Here is a 13,686-nt window from a genome sequence, read left to right as displayed (position 1 = left end):
AACGTATTTCTGTGTTTTTTAGCTTGTTTGCTTTACACCTTGTCACATATCAACTTTTAGACATTGTTCTGTTTTTTGTTATAAGTCCGAAATTACAATGAGGCAGCCTCCCGCAATGCAAAGTCAACGGAGAGCGTTGGATTATTCCCCCCCCCCCCCTCTGTGTGGGCGTAGCCTAAATACGCTCTGTCTCCATTGGTGGATTTCATGTGAGTGACGGTTGCCCCGCCCTCGAGCCAGCAAACACGTCATCAGAGAAGAGATATTAGGTGTGTTCGACATCGGCTGCGGCTGGATGCACCTGATCGGCGAGAGTAGCCGCGTGCAGGCGGGGAGGAGCTGCAAACACAGACGTGAAGTCGGACACTTTCTGCTTCCCGCGGTGACGCTCGCGCTGTGTTTGCACACTTTATCAGCTGAAGTGAAACAAATGCAACATTTGGCAATACACAGATGTTTCAGAGACATTATTGTCATGTAATACTTTATGCACTGCTTAATACAGCGTGTGTTTTTACAAGAATAAAGTTCAACATATAAGCCTACACTATCAATGAAGTGGGGTCTATGTTTTTAATCAGTTATATTTTGATAAACATGACAATATAACATCGCGACTACATGAAAGGAGGTTTTACTGTTATAAAAAACAGATTTGTGCGCATTAGTGGAGCTGAAGGTTTTAGAATAAACACGAAACACACGTGATCGCTGTCATGCGGTGAATCTGGCCAATCGTGGAACGGCTGTGTCGTCATCAGAGCCCGTGCAGCCTCATGCAGTCGCTCTCGAGAGCTCAGCAGCGGTTCTCCCAAGATGGCGGAACGAGTGGTTGGTCTGTTAAGCTAAGGAATGTTCGAAACCTTGTCACACGCAGTTTATAATATTTACATGATGTAGTTGCATGGTTTTTGTAACCGGATGTATATAGTTGTCATTTGAAGCTACATTTCAAACGTTTTGTTGTTTTATTCGTTAAGAACTTAATCTCAGAACCTATCAGACTCGGATATGGAGAAAAACTTGGCATGTGAGTGTAACGTTACTGAGGAAGAAATGGAGATAGTTACCATCAAAGATAAGAGAGTGATTCAAGACACACACTCTTACACCTGCAGAGCTTACAAGGAAGGTAATGGGGCCTGTGATTCAAGCCCTAATACACCGGACAAAAAACTTTCCAAGAAAGCGCGCAAAGAACAGATACAAGCAAATGCTGAACCATCGTTGGCTGAGTTACAAAACAACGTCATTCGTGTTATCACTGCCAAAATAAACGAAAGAGCAGACCAAACGGATGAAGCTGTTAAACACAACACTATGCAAATCGAGGGGCTTAAAAAATCGCTGGACTTCTGTCATCAGGAAGTGGTAGATCTCAAAAAAGAAAACGCTACAATGAAGATGACAGTGGAACAAATGCAAAAGAAAGTGAGTGAGTTGGAACAAAAAGTGAATGACACGGATCGATATAGCCGTCGGTACAATCTTCGTGTGTATGGAGTAGCTGAAGAGCGTGAGGAAAACGTTAAAGTTAAGGTGAAGGAGATTTGCTGTGCAGTAATTCCAGGCAGTGATGGTGAAACAGTCGCGACAGCAGTGGATGTGGCTCATCGCATCGGCAGAATACTGGATAACGGAGGAAAGAACAAGTTTCCACGGCCAGTGATCGTCAGATTTACGTCTAGATGTGCAAGAGATGCTCTCTGGAAAGGCGCCAAGAACAACGAGTTTCTAAAAAGTAGAGGTTTTCAAGTGAAGGAAGATCTGACCGCTGAGGACAGGGCAGCACGTGCTCGTCTGTGGCCAATAGTAGAGAAGGCTAGGAAAAATGGGGAGAAGGCTTACCTGGTAGGTAACAAAGCATTTGTGAATGGAAAAGAAATGAAGGGATGAACATTTCTCCACCAATAATCAGAGACTTCAGATACTGACTGTTTATTTTTTAGGTATTGTCTCTAGATGATTTACTGTTACTGAAGTCAAAAGAAGAATGTTCTGAGTTATAATTGATGAATGCAATAATAGATCAAAGTGTGTGACATGTTATGTTGTTATTAAGTGCACTTGGGATACGTTAATCTTTACTGTTATTGTTAATGTCAATTTCAATTTGTTCCATTAATGCCAGAGGTATAAGAAACCAACTAAAAAGAAAATCTTTATTTCTTTATTGTCAAAGCAAAGGTGCAGACTTTTATTTTATTCAGGAGTCTCATGCTTGTGAAGCAGATGTGACTTTTTGGAGAAGTCAGTGGGGGAATGATGTTTGGTTCTCATTTGGTACTAACAGATCAGCAGGAGTAGTTATATTAAAAGGTAAATTCAAAGGACACATTATCAGTAAGCAAACAGATACTGAAGGAAGATGGATAATTCTGCATATTAGTATTGACCTTTCTCAATATATTATAGTAAATGTTTATGCCACAAATAATAAGCAGAAGAATAATAATTTGTTTTTAACAATTGAGAGTAAAATTAACCAATTATGTTCTAAATTTCCCGGTGCCATGATTATTTGGGGTGGAGACTTCAATACTGTTATGGATGAAGAAATAGACAGATGGCCCCCTAAAAAAAATGTAAAAACGTGTGAATTAAAAAACTTATGTGCAAGAATGGGTCTTTTAGATATATGGAGACATACTTACCCATACCAAAAAATGTATACTTGGAGCAATAATGATTTGACTAAACATTCTCGTATTGACTTTTGGTTAATTTCTGCAAATAGTGCAGATGATGTTGAATTAGTGAAAATTGAGACTTCAGTTTTAACTGATCATAAGGCTATTCTGATTAAAATCAACAAAGATGCGGTAAGTTCAGGTGGTCCTAAAACAAATTATTGGAAATTAAATAAAACCTTGTTAGAGAATGAATGGTTTAAAAATAAAGCTATTGAAATTATAGCAAAATATTGGAAACAGGCATGTATCCTCAATAAATTTGGTCATAATTGGGAATTAATGAAATTTGAAATAAGAACCCTAGCTATTGGCATAGGAAAAAGAAATGCTAAAGTAAAAAAAGAGAAGGAAAATATATTAATTGAAGAAATAATAAAATTATCTAGTAAACAAATTTTAACCACTGAAGAACTTAAACAATTGACCTCCTTGCAGTTACAATTAGACACAATTTATATGGACAAAGCTAGAGGTGCCTTTATAAGGAGTAGACAGAAGTGGATGGAACAAGGTGAGAAAAATACCAAATATTTTTTTAATTTAGAAAATCGTAATAGGGAATTATCATCTATACGTAAACTCATGATTAATAATAGAATTTGTGAAAACAATAAAGATATTGCTGAATATGTTACCCAGTTCTATAAAAATCTATACACTTCTGAACCTTATAATGATAGAGAAACAGATCTTTTTTTGAATACAATTTCTGACACAACCAAGAAAATAGATGAAGAATTTAAATTATTTTGTGACAAAGAGATTGGTTTAGAAGAAATTCAAAATTGTATTGTAAGATTGAAGGATAATAAGTCTCCAGGGAATGATGGGCTTATTAGTGAATTCTATAAGATGTTTAATGTTCAGTTATCTCCTTTTTTAGCAGCTATGTTTAAGGAATCCATTACATGCGGTGAATTACCTGCAACTCTCAAACAAGGTCTTATCACAATTATTCCTAAGCCTAATAAGGATAAACTGTACATTGACAACTGGAGACCGATTACCCTTCTGAATAATGATGCTAAACTTTTTGCTCTAGTTTTTGCAAGAAGATTAAAGAAAGGTCTGGAAGAGATAATTGAGGAAGAACAATCAGGGTTTATGACTGGGAGACATATCAGTAATAATATCAGATTAATTTTAGATATGATTGATTATAATTGTTACATACCGACAGATTCTTTTATTTTATTCATAGACTTTTACAAAGCATTCGATACTGTAAGTCATGAGTTTTTGTTTAAATGTATTAAACATTTTGGTTTTGGGGATTATTTCCAAAAAGCTGTTAGGACTATTTACAATGGGTGCAATAGTTCAGTCAAATTATTAATGGGTACAAGTGGGAGATTTGAGATTCATCGAGGTATACAGCAAGGTAGCCCTTTGTCTCCATTCTTGTTTTTATTAGTCACACAAATCATGGCCTTGCATATTAAAAAAGCAGAGTTTGAAGGTATAAGAGCATTTGAAAGATTATTTAAATTGTGTCAATTGGCTGATGATACCACTATTTTTCTTAAAAACGATTTAGAAATAATAAAAGCAGTTAATTGCATTAATGAGTTTTCCTCAGTATCAGGTCTTAAAATGAACATAAATAAATCAGTGCTGTTTCCACTTAAAGCATGTAATTTAACAGAATTACATGGTATTCCTATTAAACATACAATTACATATTTAGGTGTTATTATCCATAAAGATGAGAATGAACGCGCTGTGCTCAATTTTGAACCTATAATTAACAAAACTAAAACAAGATTTAACATCTGGCTTCAAAGGGATTTATCCCTGAATGGTAGGGTCTTACTATCCAAAGCAGAAGGGATATCAAGGTCTGTTTATGTGTCTTTAGCTCTAGATATGCCATCTAATGTACACAAAGAATTGGACAAAACGTTATTTAATTTTGTATGGAGGAATAAACACCATTATTTGAGAAAGGAAATCTTATGTAAACCAAAGCGTAAAGGTGGATTATCTGTGCTTAGTTTTGAAACATTAAACAATACTTTCAAGCTTAAGTGGTTAATTAAATTTATAAAAGAAAAGAATAGTATGTGGTATACATTTCCAAAACACGTGTTTAATATGTTAGGTGGCATAGATCTTCTGTTGAGATGTGATTTTAAAATTGATAAACTGCCTGTGAAGTTAGCTAGATTTCACAAACAAGCTTTATTGGCCTGGATGCTGGCGTTTAAGCACAATTTTTCCCCAAATAAATATATTATTTGGAATAATAGATGCATTCAATATAAAAATAGATCTCTCTTCTATAGTACTTGGTATGAAAACAACATTGTGTTAATTAAACAACTTTTAAATTCAAATGGTATTTTATTATCTTATAGTGAATTTTTGGATAAATTTGGGCTTCCAGTTACACCAAAAGAGTATGCTGTTGTCTTTGATGCCATACCTCAACAAGTTGTACAATTTGTAAGAGCGTGTGGAAGTGATTCTTCTGAGGAAGTATATGTTAAAGACAGCATGTTTTTAGGAGACATTGACATTCTGAAACATAGTTGTACTAATAAACATATTAGGGATATTATAACAGGTGAAACAACTACTCATAAAAGTGTATTGTGGAACAGTGTATTTAAAGATATAAACTGGAATAAAGCTTGGAGTATTTGTGAAGCATACTGCTTAAATAATAAAGTAAAAGAAGTTACATTTAAAATTTTACATGGCATATATCCAGCTAAAAGTGTGTTAGAGAGGTTTAATTTAGATATTGATTATTCATGTGATTTCTGTTCAATAGAAAAAGAATCTATTATTCATTTATTTTGTGATTGTATATACACAAAGATGTTTTGGGTGGATATGGAAAATTACATTAGGAGGAAAACAAATGTTGTATTTAAATTAAATAATTTTGATATATGTATGTATTATTCCAATGAATGTAATAATAATAATAATTTCACCTTTATTGTACAACTTTTTATTATTTTGGGAAAATTTCATATACACAAGAAGAAATGGTCAGGATCCAAGCCACATTTTAATCATTTTCTTCAGGAGACTAAGGACTATTGCACCAGTCTGGAGAACATAGTGAATAAAAAAGCAAGAAAGACTTGTTATATTCTTAATGAATATCCTCTTTTTGATTAATTTATCAAAGGTTTGTACACTCTGGCATTTTTTGTTTCTTGTTCTTTTTTATTTTTTTTATTTTATTTTATATATGTTTTAATATGTAATCCTTGTTGTCTATTACAAGTTTACTCTGGCAAATAATAAAAAAAAAAAAAAAAAAAAAAAAAAAAAAAAAAAGTCGCTCTCGAGAAACTGCACCGGCTGTAATCGCCGGCTGCTCTCGAATCGCTCTCGCGGCACTTTGTTGACATACGTCACTGTCACGTGGCGTCGGCGCTGCCTCAAGTCGGACAAAATTTCTAACCGGCATGCACTGCTTCAAGTCAGCCGCCGATCGGTCTGCGCATCGCTGGGTGAAGTCGAACAAGCCTGTTGCTGCAAGAGGGAGAGGAAGTGATTTTGATTCAAGGTTAGGCTATGAGGCACATTAATTAAAAATGTGCATGGATAAAAATGGTATAATAGGCTAAATAATGCAATATTCCATAAATAAAATAAGAATTGTCCATTTTGATTTTATGAAGCCACTGAAACCGATTCGATTAAATTAATCGAATTCCCACCACTTGAGGACGCATTCATTCCCACCCCGAATTGCCTTGCTCTTCTACTGCGAAGGCTTCTGAGTATTAATTACATCTTGCTGATAACCCTACTGGACGAGCGTCGCGTTGCGTCATACATATTCATGAGGCAGCACATTCGGGCTCCCGGGCGGCCCCGCCTCCCACTATTCTCAGCGTCTGTGTGTGTGTGTATATATGTGTGTGAGTGTGTGTGTGTATGTGTGAACTCCTTGAGCATTCACGATCGCCTCTAATCACTGATCTCCAATCAAACACCAAACCCAGCTTCGCTGAAACGCGGCAGAAAACACAGATAATGGAATACCCGTTTTCCGAATCTATGGCAAATGAACACTGATGGATTAATTGGGGAATAATACACATCCATCGCACGGTAAGTTGTTAGAGGAGGTCGGAGGGGTGAAATGATGAAGCATGTGGTAGTTGCAACCTGCCATTGTCTCGTGCGTCCAGTGATATTTTGTGTCCGTTTTACATTTGTTGGCAAGGGAACGCTGAGATTTCCTAACACGCCTTTTATGTAGATCTCCAAGATGAATTCGAATAAAACTGCGGTAACGGTCTGTAATAGTAAATCATGTCCAACTTGATCGGACACCCAGTGAAAGCTACATGCTGGAAACAAGTGATCTTCTCATGCTACGGTCTTGAGCTTCATCTCCGTGATGATTGACACTTGTCCTCATGGCATGATGCATCAGCGATGGAGAATTCGCGTTTGAAAGGTTTAAAAGGCACTACCAGGGAAGTTTCGAAGATTTTGCGCGATGGCAAACGAAATAAATCATAGGATGCCCTTATTTACGCACATCGTGTTTGACGATCAGATGTATTTGACATGGTTTATCTGGTTTGTCATCTGGAGCGTCTGGCCACACAGATGGGTCCACATAAGCCTTTGGATACATATTTTAGATTTTATGTATTGATTCGTCTCATGTATAATGTTGATCATTTGGGATCTTACTGCATGCAAAACACAGAATGCAGGACTGTAGTAGGCTATACTCTGAAGACATGAAGTGGTCACATGATGGGGGAACCCTTACATTAGTGGGCCACATTGCATTCCATGTTTAAAGGAGGGTCCCTGGTTGCTGTGGTTCCCTAAATTAGGAGTATGGAACTTGGGAAAAAAACATTAAATTAAAAGTGATTATGGTGTTTTGTGTGGATTTTAGTCACGCTTGACTCATCTCTCTAATACTGTATTTGTCAATAAAGGTTCGAAGTGGGCAAATATGGGTATTTTTGAATTCTGTTTGGGCATCGGAATGAAGTCTCAGTTGTTTTTTTAACCAAATTTGTTTAGCCTTTTAAAAGTTTCACTCTAGAGTGACTTTTTTTGTGCCATGGTAAGATTTTATTACTATTACTTACTGTTCATGGGCGACAGAGGGGAGATTTATTTATTTGTTAATTTTCTTTAGGTCAAATTAGTTTGCTCTAGTATGTTTAACTTCATTACATTTCATTATATTTGTCAAACTAAATTGCCTTATGTTGGTCTTCTGTTTCATTCATCATTATATACAATCAACCAATAAGAAAAGCATGGTTTTAGTATTGATCACTGAGTGCCCATAGCCTGAGCACAAGCGTTCAAGCATTCAAATAGGTTACAGAAACTACTTTAAATGTTCAACATAAATTAATATTAGGGTTGGGAATCGAAAATCAATTCCAATTCTGGAATCAGATACTTGTTGTAAAATAAAACATTTCGATTCCACGTGTTGTTTTTGTAGTTTTTTTTTCCTTTTTATGAATGTTTTTAAACCCAAAAACCGCAGAACCGTCAAGACATCAATCTAAAACAAGTAAATGGGAAAACAACTGAACACAGCACAACTGGACACACAAAGACTTCTGTTGTGAATGGTCACTTACCCAGCTAGCAATTTAGCAAGCTAGCAATCCCAGAAAATGTTCAGAACATTGGAGTTTAAAAAAAAAAAATTCTGAATCTTGTTTAAGGTTTATTTTTGGTTAGTTAGGAAAGTTTTTCTTTTTTATGGAAATAAGGCATTTTTCGGTTTGCGTTCCTTTAACATTCTAGCCTGACGTCGTCATACTCAATTTTAGTCAGAATATGAGTCTGATTCTGCTCCGTTGGGCTGTGATTATGGGGCGTGTTTCAACCGAACCAGGAAAGACCTCAATTGGATAGACCTACAACCAATCAGAGCAACGGAGCGACCGAGCGACGCATAACGTTAGTAGTCAAATGTCAACAGAACTCAACTGCACTGTGTTGCCAAGTCCACGGGTTGAAGCGACCCCAATTATGTGATATTCAGACCCAGGAATGCGAATTTTAACAGACAGTCCTTCCAAAATAACACATATTTTACCCCCCAAATGCCTTTTTTTTCCCCCGGAGAACCCCCCTGGAAAGCTTTTGGGCTTGTTTTTGGCTAGTTTTGAGGAACGTTAGCAATTGGGCAGGTTTTGTTGTAAAACTTGGCAACCCTGTCTGCACGCACGCTGGAATAAGTAGCCTAGCGTTAGAAGAAAAAGATGAGTGTGAACGAACTTTGCCGGTTTTGTAAAAAAAGAATTTAAGGAGACACAGAGTACTTACCAACACGATCATCATTTCTGAGATAAATAGTAAAGGTGAATGCATATATTCTCTGTTTAGGATTAGAACAAATTCAACCCAGGCGCTCTTTGATGACGTGGATGATTATGTTACTGTTTCTCATCTGTCCATCATCGTCTAAAGCCCGCCCTGACAATTTCATTGGTCCGAACAGCTTCTGTTCGGGCATAATTACTTCTCTATTGAGCAAGTCCAGACCGAACTGCCCGAGTAAAAATGTTGTTTGGCGGGGCTAAGTTCGGCTGGCATCCAGGCTATTAACATTCTCCTAACACTACCAGAATGTTCCCCTATCCTCTTCACAATTTACTATGCTGTATGTTATGTAATCATCCAGCACTCCTGCAATACTTTTTTTTGTATGGAAGATGAATGTTTGGAAGTCAATAATCCATACTATTCAAAACATACTTTTTGATTTATTGTATAATAATTAAAAATAATCTGAGCATTGAGCACTGCATCAACCATCTGTATCTTTTACTGACTGAGAAACCGCTTAAGATGATTCAGTGAGAGAGCGGTCCAAACAAATCCAAATCGATACAGACAATTACAGTTTTGCAAATCCGTTTGGCCAATTCACTGAAAAGAAAAAGCGACCCCAAAATAATGATAAATTCACACATGATTGGCATCGCTGTATTTTAGTAAGTCTAATCATTTATGAAATATTTGCATTGAAAACGTTTCTTCAGTGGAAGTGCTCATCGTTTGCACAATTTGTACAGCCGTATTTAATTATACTTTTTATTTATTTCTTTCATATACTAAATTAGCGTTCATATAACCCTCCTACGTTCTTCCTCTCAATTTTCATTTTCCTACAGTACTCCGTCTGTGATTGCGGTATATTCTCTGGTTTTCTCCGGTCAAATTTTAACCGGTCCAATCAGCGAACAGAGGGAGTTGCTGAGTACGATAACGTTGATGCCGTGCGATAATTTGAGATGACATGCGTCACGACCAAACATTAGCGATTGGTTATGGCAGATCCCGAGTGGCTCTGGGCAGATCCAATAGTTTTAATCTTCAACAGAGTACCCACCTTCAAGGAAGTAAACGCTTGTCACTGGAGAGTGGCCAGACTCTCTGTACAAATGAAATGTACGAGAGTCTGGTAGGACCAGGCTAATACTAAATATGCTTTTGAGCTTTTTGGAGCAAAAAGCCTGTCAAGTAAGTCAACTGTGATTTTTGGCAAGTAGACATCTTCCTTCATTCCTGCCATTCTTTAAAATCACAGGGAAATGATAATGTTGTTGAAGCCCCATCGCCAGCCCTAACCCGATGGGAATTCCTGGACAAACAAGGGTGTTGACGCGCATAGGTTTTCTAGGATAAGGAAAAGAGGGATTCATTTAGTAACATCTGTTCATGTGCGGTGAACACATGGCTGATAGATGGATTCAGACTGCCTATTAAAGAGTAATTCCTGCTCCTGGATTATTCATGGTAGTTGTGAAGAAATGTCACAATTTTCTGTGATGAGAGCTTACGAATATGATTTATATTGGTATTTATCGATTTTCTTCCGAAAAGCAGTTAAAGCTGCCGTGTGTGATTTTAAACATTGCTCCGTTTGTTTGTGCATCCCGAAATGTGTATTTTTCGAAGCGATGCGTTCATGTAAGAAAAATATCCATATTTAAAACTTTATAAAGTAAAATATCTAGCTAAATCTAGCATGACTTGAGGGTGAGTAAATCATGGGCTAATTAAAATTTTTGAATAGAGAGTTTTTCCGTCTGTCAGAAGGCCGGTTCAGACATAACCTGGAAGAGTCATGGAAATTAGTTGATATAAAGATAAACTACCATTCAAAAGTTTGGGGTTGGTAAGATTCTTTTTTTTAAATGTTTTTGAAAGAAGTCTCTTCTGCTCACCAAGCCTGCATTTATTTATTAAAAATGCAGTAAAAACAGAAATGTTGTCAAAATATTTTCTTCTATGTGAATGTTTTAAAGGGGTGGTAAAACACATTCTTTTGAAGGCTTGATTGTGTTTGTGGGGTGCACTGTAACATGTGTTCATGCTTCGTTTAAAAAAAATTACATTATTTTTCATATATTTTACCTTTATTCTACACTGCTCTTTCCCTCCTTGTAAAAACGGTCTGATGGTTTCCGGGTTCAATGAAGCCAGTCTCTCAAAAACACACAATGGGCTCAGATTGGTTAGCTGGCCCAGTATGTTGTGATTTGCTAACCGCTTAGTGCACGTTTTTCGGAAACGTCACACCCCTTACCTTTACCGGTAGACTGTGCTTTGGTAGTATTAGAAACAATGACGTCAATAAAACCATACCATTTTGAGCCCGAATCGGACTCAGACAAGTTTTGTGAAGATGATCGAGCAGAACCTGTTCAATCTGTTCAGTCTTCAGGAGTAAAGACTGCGGATCTATAGTGATTGCTACTGAATGGCACTGTTACTTTTGTATTTTTAGAACGATTATAGCCAAATATCTGTTGGAAGAACTATTAACCCAAAACAAACACTAAACATTGGCTTTACTATAGTAGCCAAATCAAACACAGAACCATGTTTAGCATGCCCGTAGATAAACAAGCATGTAGATAAACAATACATAAAAGCTCTAATCAAAGAATAATTTACACTAATTCCAAGTTCGCTGTTGAGATTTAAAAAAAGTTTGTAACGTTAGGTGTTTGTCGGATAACGTTAAGTACGAATGAGCATTTAACAAACTGGTTTGCAGAGCCAAACAGCATTGTCATTTGTTTACTTCCTTGCTACAACGTACAATTAACAATACGAACTATCACAGGAAAACACATAGATGAAAAATAAATCATACTTACAGGTTGTGGCCCGTAAACAGCTTCGGTTTTTAAATCCATCTTTCGGGACAAGCCGTTGTGCGAATCCTGCATTTGAACTCGCGAAGATTGTGTAAGCTTTCCACCGCGAAATGTGCAGCGGGAGCCGTGCGCACCCGTTGTGCATTCACACTGGCAGTGTTTGTCTCACGCAGCTGAACCGTGGCTTGTGAATTGCCAATACAGACGAATAATGTCCATTCTGTCACATTTTCCGGTCTTCTCCTCTGACCCCTGTCTGTCTTTGATTTATGATGGGCAGCATATATTTGCTGCAAATGTGACCTGTTCCCCTCTGTCTCATACACGCATACAAATAACATGTTGTATGTTAAACGCACTGCAACGCACCCCTGTCCCTAGGAAGGCTGAACAAAGTGGACCTGCGATCCGGATGAAAATAACAGCGTTTCGTCGGCATTGCGGCAACATTTATTTGTGTTCCCTACCGGCCGTTTGCTTTAGTCCTTAGAAATATCTCCCTTTGCTTTAAACTTTGAACGTTGTAACTTTGCAGATGTTGTTTATGCTCAAACAGCAACATTACACACTAGCTAAAGTTAGAAAAGTGAAATCGTGTTTTACCACCCCTTTAAAATGTAATGCATTCCTGTGACCGAAGCTGAATTTTCAACATCATTACTCTAGTCTTCACATGAACCTTCAGAAATCATTCTAATGAAACATTTCTGATTATTACCATTGTTGAAAGTAGTTGTGCTGCTTAATTTGTATGTAGAAACTGTGGGTACTTTTTTCCCCCAGGACTTTTTGATGAATAGAAAGAAGAAAAAACAGCATTTATTTGAAATCAAGATCTTTTGTACCTTTATAAATGTCTTTTCTGTCACATTTGATCAATATTATGGATCCTTGCTGAATAAAAGGGAATGAAAAAAAACCTTACCGACCCCACACTTTTGATCAGTAGTGTGGATATAGAGGATGCATATATTGACAAAAGTATTGGGACACCCATTTAAATAATTGAATTCAGGTTGTCCAATCACTTCCATGGCCACAGGTGTATAAAATCTAGCTAGGCATGCCGACTGCTTCTACAAACATTTGTGAAAGAATGGGTCGCCCTCAGAAGCTCAGCGAATTCAAGAATGGTACCGTGATAGGTTTCCACCTGTGCAATAAGTCCATTTGAGAAATTTCCTCGGTACTAAATATTCCACGGTGGTATTTGGGAACAACAGATCTCAGCCACGAAAAAGTAGGCCATGTAAAATCACAGAGCGGGGTCAGCACATGTTGAGGTGGACAATAGCTACAGACCTCCAAACTTCGTGTGGCCTTTAGATTAGCTCAAGAACCGAGAGCAGAGAGCGTCATGGAATGGGTTTTCTTGGCCGAGCAGCTGCATCCAAGCCTTACATCACCAAGTGCAATGAAAAGCGTTGGATGCAGTGGTGTAAAGCAGCCGCCACTGGACTCTAGAGCAGTGGAGATGTGTTTTCTGGTGGGACGAATTGCATTTCTATGTCTGGCGATACGATGGATGAGTCTGGTTTTGGCAGTTGCCAGGAGAACGGTACTTGCCTGACTGCATTGTGTCAAGTAGGGATGTCACAAGTACCGGTACTTCAGTACCAAATCGGAACTGAAATGATAAAAATGTGACGATACCTGCATTTCTGTAGTACCGGTAGTACCGACTCCCGAGTATAATCGGTACCCGCAGCTGTGTTCAGTCGCTTCTGTGTTTTATCAAGCGCAGGACTCCAGATTGTAGCCGGATATATACTAGTGTCTGTGAATATTAAACTGCAAAATACTATTTAAATATTACTCCTGCGTGTTCTGCCTCTCTGTGTGAACACGCACGCACACAC

The 13,686-nt window shown here is 37.5% G+C and overlaps 1 protein-coding gene across 1 annotated transcript in view; it reads left to right on the top strand.

Moving 5' to 3' along the window:
- Window positions 1-6,500: 6,500 nt before the first annotated feature.
- plppr1 (phospholipid phosphatase related 1) overlaps window positions 6,501-13,686 on the top strand; it is a 94,717-nt gene continuing 87,531 nt past the window's right edge. Inside the window, exon 1 of the mRNA XM_079804486.1 lies at window positions 6,501-6,770. The gene's annotated coding sequence lies outside the window, so the exon portion shown is untranslated. The remainder of the gene's footprint in view (window positions 6,771-13,686) is intronic.

Source organism: Gobio gobio, assembly GCF_949357685.1.
Source record: "Gobio gobio genome assembly, chromosome: 22".
NCBI classification, from domain to species: domain Eukaryota; kingdom Metazoa; phylum Chordata; class Actinopteri; order Cypriniformes; family Gobionidae; genus Gobio; species Gobio gobio.
This window is presented reverse-complemented; position numbering and strand designations above follow the sequence as displayed.